A 14,991-nucleotide genomic window follows, 5' to 3' on the forward strand; every position below is an offset into this window, starting at 1 on the left:
AACTTTGGCAATAATTGGAAACAATGCTTTCCCTCATGGTATGGTTATCACCATAACAACATTAAGTTTTAAATACATACAATCGTTTTAGAAAGAACAAACAAAATTGATACATTATATTCCATCATAGTATGTATGGTTATCACCATAGCAACATTAACTTTTAAATACATACATTAGATTTAGATGGAACAAAATGAATTTTTGTTAATTATTCAATAACTATAAGAAATATACCCCACAAACTATATATATTTGTTATCAGAAGAAAATAACAAATTATTTTAAGTCATAGCCAACTATGGTTTCCATTTAAAAAAATAAAGTTACGTCTAAAATCTCGAAAATAAAAGATGGGAAAAAAATTCTACCTACGCCACTGAATTCTTCGTAAAAAGTTGCCCATATAATGTTTTATTTATAACACACCATCTTTGATAATAAGTGAAATATTCGCGATTGTCGTTTTTGCAAAATTTTCAGTTTTTGCCGATAGGGCGAAAACAAAAGACGATAGCTGTTTGGAGTTTTCGGCATTAGCATTTTCTCGAAAAACGAGATCATGACATGTAAGCTACTTTTTTTTCTATCTCTTTTAGTTTTGGAGATAGCCTATGCGGACATCGAAATTGGGACACCCTGTACACCTCCCAAAATAAGAGAAATTGCTCAGAGTTCATCATTGTGGATCTTGTCGATGCTAAGAACGTGTTTAAACTTCCATAGACAAAAATTGTCACATTGATAACTAGAAAAATAATGACTCAATGTCACCAACTTGAACTGGTTCCATAAAATGTTACTAAAATCTCATTACAGCATCGGATGCTGTAAAGAGTTTCATTACAGCACCCGTTTGAGTACTGTTATAGCTTTCATTACCGTCGCGAATTACAAAAACTATTTTTATGATGCCATAACTAATTTCTTGGTTCGCATAAATCACGTTATTATGACTCTTTTTAATTTAACACTGCATGTTTTGCATTAAATGATTTTTTAATGAAAAAAATGGAAATTTAAAAATTTGTATCCAAAGTACTAAGCTCTTATTTTCTTATTTAATAAAATAATGTTAACCATATATGTATTGACATTGATTGAACTAACACTTAAACAAGACAAGTTAATCAAATAGGCTTAAACTCGATTAAACTTGGAATTTATACGAGTATATTAAAGTCCGTTGTGGGAACCATGTACCAATTTGCATTTTTCACGTTCCCTCCTAATGAAAGAAAAATAGTTATTCCCGGTACCGCCCATGTCGAACGGTTAAAAATAATGGCGATTTTTAATGGACGCCAGCGCGGTTTGAAGCAATAATTAATGCCGTTTGAGCGCGTCCAACTAATAAACAATAAATAAACTGGTCCCAAGCGCAAACACAGAGGGTGCCCTTGTACCTACCTCGAGGTGGTTGAGGGCGGTCATTAGCCTCAACAATCTGACACACAGCAAAAGTCATAGTAACACAAATCAAATCAAACATTGAAATGATATAGTTGTTTGTATTGACCTGAAAATGAGTTGATCTAAATATAAACGTGATTCAAAATTTGGAAGTTTTAATCGATTGAGGTTGTCTGTATTGCGTGATCTGAGCGAGTCCTCCCGAAAATTTATATCCCGGACCCATGAAGATGGCCAAAGTGCCCCCCAGGAGGCAGTATGTGTGGTCCACGACCACGATTTCACTGCAAACTTCGATCCCCGATCGCTCCGCTGACAACTCATTTTATAATTATCACTCTGTTTGTCAAGCGACCCGTTATGATAACGACAAGAACACTGAAAATAAACAAAAAATTATACTACGCCCGAAGGAATCACTTTTAATGTTAATTTTTTTTAATCGAAGATTTATTAATTTAGTAGTAATAACCGGTAGTGCCAAAACAATGATAATTAAGCTGGGTGTGATTGGAATCTTAGTAGAATCTCTTGGATACGATTAAACTCCACCACTTACCGTAAATCTGTCGTTGAGCGAAAAAAAAAATATTAATCGTTCGCAATTAATTAACTCATTAAAGCGAACGCGAAAATACACCGAACAAATAAACGGTCCGGAGTGGGACCGTCGTGTTCCGCATTAAAGCAGCGTGCCTCCTCAAGGATCAATGTTTAAAAAAGGAATTCGGTCCGAAGAGGCAAGGGGCAATTAACGATCCCACAGCGCCGGATGAATCGGAATCATTGTATTGATTACCGGCCGAATAAATAAAGATAAAAACGTCGTAATTTTCTCCGATCGGATATTAAACTCCTCCGGATGGACACTCGAAGATCCCACCGCGGTTGCCCTTCACCGCAATGAATTATTTAAGGTTTATTACGTGGTTATAAAATCGTTTTGTAATTGAGCTGATTGATTAGGAGAAGTAATGATAATTGAATCTTGAATTGATTTATGATACAAAAATCTCTCTTTGTTTCTAATTTTAACACAATTGCTAATACCAATATTTTAACAAGACGTCAAGGGAACGTGTTGGTTATTTTATAGTACCAAGTAATATTTATTATCTAGCACAACATTAATTACTCGAGTAGTGATTTATCGAGTCGTCCTGCCCGATGCTTTTGTATCAAGTCGATCAATCAGGTCGCGGACTCGAAACCAAGACGATAAAATCGCTTCGGTACGAGCGAAGAGTCGTACGGCGATCCGATTTATAGTGCGTTCTTCCGTTAATTTACGCTGATTACCGGTGGCGAAACACTTTTTCCAGTGCCTCTCGTCGCGCGTCCTGTCTCGTCCTTGCGTCCCTTAACACGAAATTTATTTCCCATTCACGTTTGCCGCTGCAAATTCTGCGTACTTTCGATGGCCGGCGGCCGTCCGGACGCCTCTCTTAATTAAATTCTTATTTACAACTCGTTTTGTAACGTGAACATATACGTGTGGGTTTTCTCTCTCCGTGAACGTAAATAATTCCCTTTTATTAATGCGATTCAATGGACGTAGTTACGTGACCAACCAAAAACGGTATTCTGCACGCAATCATTTACTTATGTTGTTGCTATCTAAACAGATTCTAGAAAAACGATTCTTATAATAAAGATGTCGTGGCACGGCTTCTCCGAAAATACAAATGTTAACGTGGAATTACAAAAGAAAAATGTTCACATCCTATAAAATATTGTTCAGCACAATACCAAATTCGATGATTAATTCGAACAAGTCTCAACCTGCAAATTTAGATAGTTCAACCTTTACTACTGTGTCGACGTTAATACAACACCGTGGGTTAAACAACGTTAATAAAACAACATTCTGTGTCATGGCAAATTCTACTGGAAGTGAGCAATCTAACAGTGATCAAGAAATTGATAAGCAATTAATATTTGTCCACAAAAATTGTTCCTAACAAATAACAGGCTCCTCAAATTAAAATCGAAATGGAGGTCGCTTTAAACGTGTTAGTGCAACAATATAAAGAAATTTTTAATGTGTCACTTACAACAAAACAATTATCCAAAAAAATTAGTAATAGAAAAGCCGAAATAAAAAAGTAGTTCGACATTAATAAAACACTCAATAAAGCTATATTACTCCCTCTGTTCCAAATTATGGTATACATTTCTCTTTACTTTATTGTGTTTGTAAAATTAGTAATTCAATTTGTATTAATTTAAACATACATTAATGAACATTTTACACATTTAAACACAATTCAACTGGTTCAATGTAAACGCCCTTCATGGCGAAGCTTTTCTTTATTCATGAATTTTCATATTTTTCTCGATATCTATGCGTCTGAGAGCAATTTTGTTAAGAATACAATTTGCTACAACTTTCGTTCGAAAAGTTTTTCTGTAGCATGCTCAGATACAAATTTATTCAATTTTATAGTTGTTGCTTGCTGAGGCCATCATGGTTGACTCCATGCACTTTTGTAGTATCGAGAATACGTTATCTAACTTTTCTTTAGTTAATGCGTCGAAAGCACTTTTAACACAATCTATTAATTCATTCATAGTTTTTGGCGATGTTTACTGGCGATATTGATATTTTGAGAATTCCTGGCTTGAACCTAAGAAATGGTGATATCTATGGTGGCATTGACTATAGACTATGTTATCTTGATTCATTATCATTAATTTTTATGAGAAACATTTTTCTCTATCACTTTTAATTTTCTACTTATAACAGAATTTAACGCAGATGATTGTCAATTTTGATATTTTGAGAATTCCTGGCTTGAACCTAAGAAATGGTGATATCTATGGTGACATTGACTATAAATTATGTTATCTTGATTCATTATCATTAATTTTTATGGGAAACGTTTTTCTCTATCATCTTTAATTTTCTAATTACGTATAACAGAATTTAACGCAGATGATTGTCAATTTTGATATTTTGAGAATTCCTGGCTTGAACCTAAGAAATGGTGATATCTATGGTGGTATTGACTATAAATTATGTTATCTTGATTCATTATCATTAATTTTTATGGGAAACGTTTTTCTCTATCATCTTTAATTTTCTAATTACGTGTAACAGAATTTAACGCAGATGCTTGTCAATTTTGATATTTTGAGAATTCCTGGCTTGAACCTAAGAAATGGTGATATCTATGGTGGCATTGACTATGGATTATGCTATCTTGACTCATTATCATTAATTTTTATGGGAAACGTTTTTCTCTATCATCTTTAATTTTCTAATTACGTGTAACAGAATTTAACGCAGATGATTGTCAATTTTGATATTTTGAGAATTCCTGGCTTGAACCTAAGAAATGGTGATATCTATGGTGGCACTGACTATAAATTATGTTATCTTGATTCATTATCATTAATTTTTATGGGAAACGTTTTTCTCTATCATCTTTAATTTTCTAATTACGTGTAACAGAATTTAACGCAGATGATTGTCAATTTTGATATTTTGAAAATTCCTGGTTTGAACCTAAGAAATGGTGATATCTATGGTGGCATTGACTATGGATTATGCTATCTTGACTCATTATCATTAATTTTTATGGGAAACGTTTTTCTCTATCACCTTTAATTTTCTACTTATGTATAACAGAATTTAACGCAGATGATTGTCAATTTTGATATTTTGAAAATTCCTGGCTTGAATCTAAGAAATGTTGATATCTACGGTGGCATTGACTATAAATTATGTTATCTTGATTCATTATCATTAATTTTTATGGTAAACGTTTTTCTTTATCACCTTTAATTTTCTACTTATAACAGAATTTAACGCAGATGATTGTCAGTTTTGATATTTTGAGAATTCCTGGCTTGAGCCTAAGAAATGGTGGTATCTATGGTGGCATTGACTATAGACTATGTTATCTTAATTCATTATCATTAATTTTTATGGGAAACGTTTTTCTCTATCACCTTTAATTTTCTACTTATAACAGAATTTAACGCAGATGATTGCCAATTTTGATATTTTGAGAATTCCTGGCTTGAACCTAAGAAATGGTGATATCTATGGTGGCATTGACTATGGATTATGCTATCTTGACTCATTATCATTAATTTTTATGGGAAACGTTTTTCTCTATCACCTTTAATTTTCTACTTATGTATAACAGAATTTAACGCAGATGATTGTCAATTTTGATATTTTGAAAATTCCTGGCTTGAATCTAAAAAATGTAGATATCTACGGTGGCATTGACTATAAATTATGTTATCTTGATTCATTATCATTAATTTTTATGCGAAACGTTTTTCTCTATCACCTTTAATTTTCTACTTATAACAGAATTTAACGCAGATGATTGTCAATTTTGATATTTTGAGAATTCCTGGCTTGAGCCTAAGAAATGGTGGTATCTATGGTGGCATTGACTATAGACTATGTTATCTTAATTCATTATCATTAATTTTTATGGGAAACGTTTTTCTCTATCACCTTTAATTTTCTACTTATAACAGAATTTAACGCAGATGATTGTCAATTTTGATATTTTGAGAATTCCTGGCTTGAGTCTAAGAATTTGAGATAACTATGGTGGTATTGCTTATGAATTATGTTATCTTGATCTATTATCATCAATTTGGAATCAATCAACTTGGATCTAATGGCTGATACAACGTTATCGATAATCTTTCGGTTTTCTGTTGCGGTAATAGACTCGATGCTTTTGGTCACCATTGCTCCTCTTACCCGGTTCTTGCTGTTTATTTTTGCTGGAACGGAAATTATGGTTAACATCTTAAGAGTTTTCCTCTTATAACTTCCACTGTTTATGCAGTAATTGCTTTAATTTTAACTGCTGGATTGCTCTTCCTGTTTTTCTTTGGTCATTGGTAATGGTACTAAGCTGTGTATCGTTCTTTTCAGGATACTTATACCAGATTTTTTTAACATGACCATTCTAACATTGCCATCATCTAATGCATGGACTTCTGTTATTCACTCCGGCTTCCCAATTTTCTCCAAAGTGAGGAGCAGCATGTTTAATTGAGATTAAACACCGTGAAATAATACCAAAACTGTAAGAACAGCAAATTATATATGCAAAAGTGAAAGAATTTATTTGAAGAATCTTCTAATGATTCAATATGAATATACTAAAATAAACTGTAATTGTTTTAACAATTGAGATTATTGCGTCGTAATTATTTTGAAGAAAAAAAAAACATAGTGAATACTCTTGTGTGTTGTTATACTGAGGATGTAAACCGTTTCGCAGCACGAGAAGAAGGGAATGTATGTTAGTGTTATGTTATAAATTGCGTTGTGCCGTGCAACAAGTTCTAGTTCATGGACAAGGCTACAAGACAGATCGATTATTAAGAGGTCCGGCGCGGCGAAGCGTTGGCGGCCGATTATTAATGGCTATTAGGGTACTCGGGTTCCCTTAAGGCCGCAACTCATCTTCATCGCTAGTTAAATATCGGGCCGAAGATTTAAAACGTTACACGAGGGCGCACCGACGGAGAATCGACCGCCCAGCTGCACACGATCAACGAAGAAGAAGAAGAAGAAGAACGCCACGGTCACCGCGCGAGAGAGCCGAGAGAACGGCTTCGTCTGCGGTTAGGCCATTACGTTTTTAGTGGGCGATTTGAGGTTTCTCGACGCCTCACGGCAGTTTATTGAAATCTTCGGTCAGAGGGCGACGGCGACGCCCGCATTATTTATTACCATTGCTTGAACAGATCTATATCGGGTTGATTTATACGAGATAATTTGGAGCACTTTCTCAAACGATAAAGAATTAGGGCGCGATTTCAACAAAGAAAATTCTAACACCTACAAGCTCTTTTTAATTTATTTTTTTAATTTCTTAAAAATGATTAAATTTATACCGTGTGAACGCGTACGAAAACTTTTGTACCTCGCAATTTCGATGATAATTTCCGACGAAGGTCGCCACAAAAAAAGGGCAGTTCGCGGTTTGAATTTCAAAAGAGCGATCACTCGACGACAACGACGATCTTCGCGTTGGATAAATGCGCGATCGAACAAATCACCACTCGAACACCGAGAGTAGTAGTTCGAGTTAACCTGAAAAAAGATCCGATCGAGTCAAACACCACTGATTAATTTCGACGCTTATCATACAAACATACCGGTTGCGTTTTTGCTTACCAAGTATTTTTATTTTTCATCGTCCCTAGACTGCAAAAGTGATTTGTTCGAGGACGGTAATTTATTGAAAAGAATCTTGGTATTTTTATTGAAGTGAAGACATCTTAGCTAACTAAATAATTAAGGAAGAAGGCGAGGAGATCAAGAAATTGCAATTTGATTGTACATAGCAAATCAAGCTTTAAATCTGTAAATATCCTGGAAGAAGTAAAACATAATCCCATTCTACGGTTCATAAGCAGTTCCCAAGAAATCTAATTTCGCCTGTACAATATTTCCCCATTACAAAAAAGCCAGTACATTATCTCGCTTGGTATTATCTGTAGAGATGCGGGGCTGTTCGCTTATTGTCCTCTTCGGCCTGCAGCGGCGTCGGCGGCAGCATCATACTCGACGATCTCATACGGCAGATAGTCGATTTGCGGCGTTCCGCGCGTAGATGGTAGATATTTGCAGATAATACGGGTTCCTCCTTTTCCTCTCCCGATCCACCTCTTCTTCTCCCGATCATCCTCTTCTTCATCGTTCGGCACGGTGCTGGGAGGGCAGTTCACGTCACGCCGGCCGACTCTTCTTTCGGTTCTGATCGAGGCCGAGGGGCCGCTTCTTCTTCTTCGTCTTCTCGAGGTGTGAGAGATGGAGTGGTCCGGTGTTCGGCCTCGGCAATTAGTACGCCTTTTGCATGGGCCTAATGACGGGTCGTGCGGTCAGCCCGAGGCCATGGGGACCACCCAGACCCACCGCGTAGGGCCGGCCCCCGTGCGCCTCTCCGAGCGCCTTCTTTATTATGTTATTATACAGATATCATTGATGGCTTGATTCCGCATCAACCACCTGGAGTCAGTCTTATCCCCCTCCGTCTCTTTCAGAATCGGGCTGACTTGCACTCGCGCGACCAACCGAAGACTCGAACACCATCATTTATCATCATCTGCCCGGCCGATGATATCGTCGTGTATAAGGTTTCTTCGGAATCGATCGGGTGTCGTGTAAAAGCGATTGTCGACGCCGGGAGCTTTTCTTCAACGATACGCCGTTGAAATGTATCTATTGTGTCGATTTCACCGTCTATAGATTGTTACTAGAAACGGGTTTCTATTCAAGATCATGATAATATATTATTCAATTTGTTTCACATTTCAACATTCAATTCAATAATAAATTATTAAATAAAATTTGTCGAGAAATTATAAATGATAGATATCGTTTTCAATAATATTTTCATAGGCAAATCTTTTTATAAATATTTACATTGATTTATGTATCTCCAATTAGATCCACACTCTTGGAGTAGCTTACACATCACTCCCGAGTGCCACAAATCACATCCCTCTTGGAACCAACTACAACAATTGGCTGGAAACTGCTCCATCTTCCATGAATTGTTGCATGCTATCAATTCATTTCAAACAGGCCATGGACTGTGTTAGTTGTATTCGTTCTCCTGGTCGGGAAGGTGACTCTCAACCGAATAAAACGACCATCTTTCAAAATCGATAAACTATGTAGAAATAGAAATATTGGCAACATTTTCAGATCCTAAAATTGTTTAATTTTTGCAATAATTAACATTAAAACACAAAATCCCTTCTATAAAAGCTTTGGTGACGTTTACGAAGTTTTCGCGTAAGATCAAGAAGACAAGTTCTAAAAAGTTTTGAGCAAGTTTTGAAAAGTTCGCGGGTTTAACAGTGGCGATGTTAATAAACAGCTTAGCATGTCTCATTCCAGGAGAACTGGTCCACAGTAGGCGAAGTCTCTCTTCAGCCCACAGTCCAATCCTATATTTGGCTATCGCAAATGATACACCAACTTCTGGTTCCGGCTCCTCAAACACTTTAGCGCTGCCCTCTCGTGCTAGCTCATCTCCGCTTCATTGCCAGTAACCCCATAGTGACTCGGGACCCAGATCAGAGAAACTCTGTTATCACAATTCAGTGTGTTTAATTTTCTCTTACAATCATTAACCAGAGCCGACGCCGTTTTCGTGGCTTGCAGCGCCTGGAGAGCTGCTTGACTGTCTGAGAAAATTCGTACTGTTATGTTCTTCATCCCTCTCTCAAGAAGGATTTTAGCACCCATGTCAAAAGCAAATAATTCCGCCTGGAATACAGTACAGTACGTACCCAGGCTATAAGCTTGCTTAATTCGAGGTGTCTGGCAGTATACTCCTGCTCCGACCCCTTTCGGCGTTTTTGATCCATCTGCCTGAACCAGAGAATTTTCATTTTCGATCCAGGACCTGGTATGGAGCATTAATCACTGATAGTGATTCCGCCAAATCTGACGGCATTAATAGCACAGTATCAGTGCTTATAATGTCTTCCGCAGCCCATTGGTAGGACATGTCGGAACAGTTTTGAGCATATTGCTTAAATCTGTAAATAGTTGTTCTAGCCACTTACTCTATATGCAAATGCAGAGGAGATAGGCCAAGCAGAACCTGCCATCAGAAGCAACTGCACGTCTGAATGATTGATATAAGTTCGGCAAGATTTTAAAGTATATTTTGACTACTCCCAAAAACAAGAGAGGAAATCGTTGATAATATATATTGTAGTGGTAATAATGTAAATCCGGAGTTGTAGACCAAGTGTGAGGAGATTATCGATTGTTTGTGGGAAATTGTATTTATTTTAAAGAAGAATGTTGTTAAAAGAAACTTAATTCATTACAAAAAAGTTTAATTATTAAATTAATAGATAGTTAAAAATGGTTTGATGTGACGACGCGTGAGAAAGTGATCGAATTAGAATTGGTTCTGATCGAATTGGATCTTCTTCCTCTCTGGAGAAAGATCCAGCATCAGAATGAAAATAAATGACCGTCCGGTTGGGTCGGCTTCTACGGTATCCGCTAATAGTTCCCTAATTGGGAGACAGGTAGAGATTCCGATGGCTTTAATCGACTAATTTGACAATAATCCGAGCAAAACGTACGTTGCATTCCAATCTTAGATATTCATTGGGGCACGATTCGCGCTCTACCTTCTACGTTGTCGTTTCGAGCCCTCTCCGGGGACTAATTGGTGCCGCATTGTTGGTGCCCATCGGCGGGTTCATTGGTTTTAATTATTATCACACCGGTCGGAATCCAGATCGATCGAAGCGAGAGCACGCTGTCGCGGTCTGTAAATCACCCTTTATCGGTCAATTAGATTGCATTGTTTTGCCCCTCGAGAACGAGATTGTTACAGCGGCGTAATGCATTTTTGGTGTTCCGATTAGAGCGCATTTTTCCGGCAAATTAACCATAAGGTATCTCAGTATTACTTTATTTCTTTAACTTGAACTAAATCTATCAATATAATCACGTTAACTACAGGATAATTGGACCGCGTTATAAATATAATAAATATAATAAATTCAAGAATCATCATGTGGCTTAAAAATCGACGATTTTCTTTAATCAATGTGAAATGACTCAAAAAACACGTTAATAATAAAAAGAAAGTGCGGAAAAGTGACTAACACTAGATTAACTTCAGTTATAAAAGTTCTATTATATGATAACTAACTTCACGTTCAAAATGTCAACCTCAATTTTGACATATTTGTAATCTTCATTAAAAATCCTTTAAAATGAGTACAAACACGACATATTTATCTTGAATATTAATGAAGTTATGGTCAACTTCCGGTTAAGAATGTCAACGTCAGTTTTGACATATTTCTAATCGTCGTGAAAAATCCTTTAAAATGAGTCGAAACAGGATACGTTTAATTCCAATATTACTCGAGATATAAGCAACTTCCGATTTGAAATGTCAATGTCATTTTGACATGTTCTTCATTTTTATAAAATGTTTTAATATTTGCCACAAAAGCAAAAATATAATAAAAAAAAAAACAAAAATTAAGGTTGGTATTAATATTTAAAAATAATAAGGTTTAATATTCTTTATTTTAACTATTTTGTTTTTTGAAATAAGTGCGCCATCTTTGGGCTCATTTTAAAGGTTATTTTATGAAGATTACGAATATAATAATAAAATTAAAATTGAAAATGACAACTAAAAGTTTTTTTGAAAGGTTTTTTAATGAAGATGACAAATATGTCAAAATTGACGTTTCAAACCGGAAGTGATTGTATTTTCGTTAATATTAAAGTTAAATATGCCGAGTTTGGACTCATTTTAAAGGATTTTTTATGAAGTTGACAAATATGTCAAAATTAAAAGTTAAATGTTCGAACTTTTTGGTTTTTTGAGATAAATGCGTCAAGTTTGGACTCACTTTAAAGGTTATTTTATGAAGATTACGAATATAATAATAAAATTAAAATTGAAAATGACAACTAAAAGTTTTTTTGAAAGGTTTTTTAATGAAGATGACAAATATGTCAAAATTGACGTTTCAAACCGGAAGTGATTGTATTTCCGTTAATATTAAAGTTAAATATGCCGAGTTTGGACTCATTTTTAAGGATTTTTTATGAAGTTGACAAATATGTCAAAATTAAAAGTTAAATGTTCCAAATTTTTTTTTTTTGAGATAAATGCGTCAAGTTTGGACTCACTTAAATGGTTATTTTATGAAGATTACGAATATAATAATAAAGTTAAAGTTGAAAATGACAACTAAAAGTTTTTTTTACTTATTGTTAGTCAAGTGATGTATAACGCGTTCCAATTATGTGACATACACTACCAATTTTCATTCTTAAGTAATTCTTTCAGTTTTTTCGACAGCAATAATTTTTGTAATAACAAACAGTTCTATATAGATAAGTACTCGACTTAGATTCTTAGATCGTGCATGTCTTGTCTACAAAAAAGCATGAATGGAGGAAATAGTAAGTAATTATTATAGCATGTAAAAAATTGCTTAAAGTTTAATATTTTATTGAAATTTCATTTCGCTGTTCATAGATGTTTTCAAAAATGTCAGAGATAATCTATTGAGGGCAAAATTTTTGCACGGATCTCACTCAACCAATACAGAGTCTTAATTTTAGCTACTATTACCACTCTGTATATTCCTTAAGACAAAATAAATACATATTAATTTAATATAGAAAGAATTTTTGATGGTATTAATCGACCTTGCGGTTTACTGTCCATCGTTGATCCACCCAATTCCATCGTATTCCGGCGACGGTCTCCGCGTCTCGAAGTCGACCACAAAAAGTGGCCCCAGTATTTCGGAGTGGTGTTGTCATCGTCTCGTACGCGGCCTGACACGTTGATTGATGTCCGAAATTTCTCGGAAACGTTGGGAATACGACGCGCCCGCCGGCGTGATATATATCGCTACCGTTGGAGAATTCCAGATATACCAGAGGAGGCTAAGCGGCCACCGTAGGTCCTTCTTCGTTCCTCGCGGCCCCGGATGAAGAGGACGCGTCCGGAGGAGCGTGGGAACGTTCAATATTGTCACAGGTCGTCCGAGAACCCCGCGTCCCTGATATGCTCTCGTTGGGGATACCATCGAATTCCATTTGCTCACCTGTCATTATGCGGACAAAATATCAGTGCTCACGGGAATGGTTCAATGATTCAATGGGTTACTCACTTGTTCATCACCTATTTTATGAGTCTAAACGTTTTTTAAATAAATGTGGAAATTATCCCCAAAATACATGGTCTTAAAATAATCTTAAAATAAAGTAGCGTGTTAATTGAGTTTATCTCATTAATTAATATCGGAAAACATGACATATTTATTATCTTGTTTATACAAAAATATTATTTTATAGACATATTTAAATGCAAATGTTAAATAGACAGAAATTGAAATTCTTGCATAATTAAGAAAAAACTTCTTTTTGCCATTTATAGATAGAGAGAAAAATTTTGTGGTAACCTTTAAAAGATGTTCGGTTGATCGGAGACCCTTGAAAGGCATCTGAAAAATCCCCACCGATTGTAGTTTTTTAATTGTCCAAGAGAAACCAGAACGGATCCTGAATTTCTCCGAACGCCGCCGCCAACTTGGGCGCCCTCTCACCGCTCGATTCCGACGAAGACGACGACGGATGATGGGAATGATGACCGGGCCCGTTCGTGCCCAGGTTCACACGGCTGGACAAATTTCGTCGGCGCGATCTTAACCCGACATTCCGCAAACGGAATTCGCAAAGGATGATGATGAGAAGAAACCCAAACTTTCTTGATGAAAATAATACCTATGATGTGACTTTTAGTTACGAATCTCTTAGCAATTAAAATATAATTGAAGATTACAAGAATGTTAAATTTGAATACGATGTGCGTTTATGAACTAAAATATCCCCATGGAGATAGTCATCAAAAGTCTTTTTTTAGTACCTCTCCTCCATCACTTTTAGACCCGGGTGTAACCGCTCTCCCTGTTCCTCACCACAATTATCTAAATTATCCGGATATTTATCCAGATGACTCCGGAAATAATGTAACTTGATATTTGCTCCTAGAGTACCAACCCAAGCAATGTTACAGCTTGCAAATCTCTCTCCTTGTCTTCGCCATACACGCTCATGTCCATCAGGAGATTTTTCCAATCATTAACAGACAAATGTTGGTGATTTCGGGCAAAACGCAATCTTTGAACTTTGTGCTCTCTGGTAAATAATGGATTTTTCGCTGCAGGAGACCAGCTTCTTTAATTCGGCTTCATTTAAACGTCTTCTGATTGTTCGAGACGATACTGCAACATTACGAACCTCTAATAGCTGATTTTTAACACATTACTAGTGATTATCAGATTTCTAAGAGCAGATACTCGCAGAAAACAGCCATCCCTTTGGTTGGTACATCGTTTTCGTCCTTGCCCTGATCTTCGAATGTGAGATCCAGTTTCGATAAACCATCTAATCATACGACTTATGCTAGAATGATTCCTTCCTAACACATTGGCAGCATAACGCATCGAGTACCCCTCATCCAACAGAGTTGATGCTCGTACTGCCTCTTCCACCGATAACTTTCTTTGGTGATTCATTTTTCGCACTGGTAGATGAAACTGTAAACAGCTATAGTTCATTTTTTTTCTATAATACCTGTGAAATTGTTGTAAAGTTGGCAAAATTAACAGGGAGTTTTGTTTTATCATGTTTTGAAATAAATATATCACACTGACGTTTGAGTTTTCGTTCAAAAAGAAAAGGTGCATAAAAAATGTTGTGATTTGCCATTTATTTAGCTAGAAAAGGTGTTTTGTTCTATTTAATTACTTTGCAGCACGTTTTTACAATAAATAGGTACTTCGTTAAAATCGTATTTATCTAAAAATTTATTAGTGTTTTAACCTCAACTATTTAGTTACTGAAAATGTTACTAAAAATCAGGAAAACAACATAAATTTTATAAGGGTCCTAGATAATACCAACAGAAACCCTAAAAAATTTACATTGACAAGTATTATAGAAAAAAAAACGAAGTATATGTGAAAATCAATCACACGCAAAAGTTTCACTCTTACAGAAAAATTGTCTAA

This window comes from Onthophagus taurus, chromosome 6, assembly GCF_036711975.1.
Source record: "Onthophagus taurus isolate NC chromosome 6, IU_Otau_3.0, whole genome shotgun sequence".
Lineage (NCBI taxonomy): Eukaryota > Metazoa > Arthropoda > Insecta > Coleoptera > Scarabaeidae > Onthophagus > Onthophagus taurus.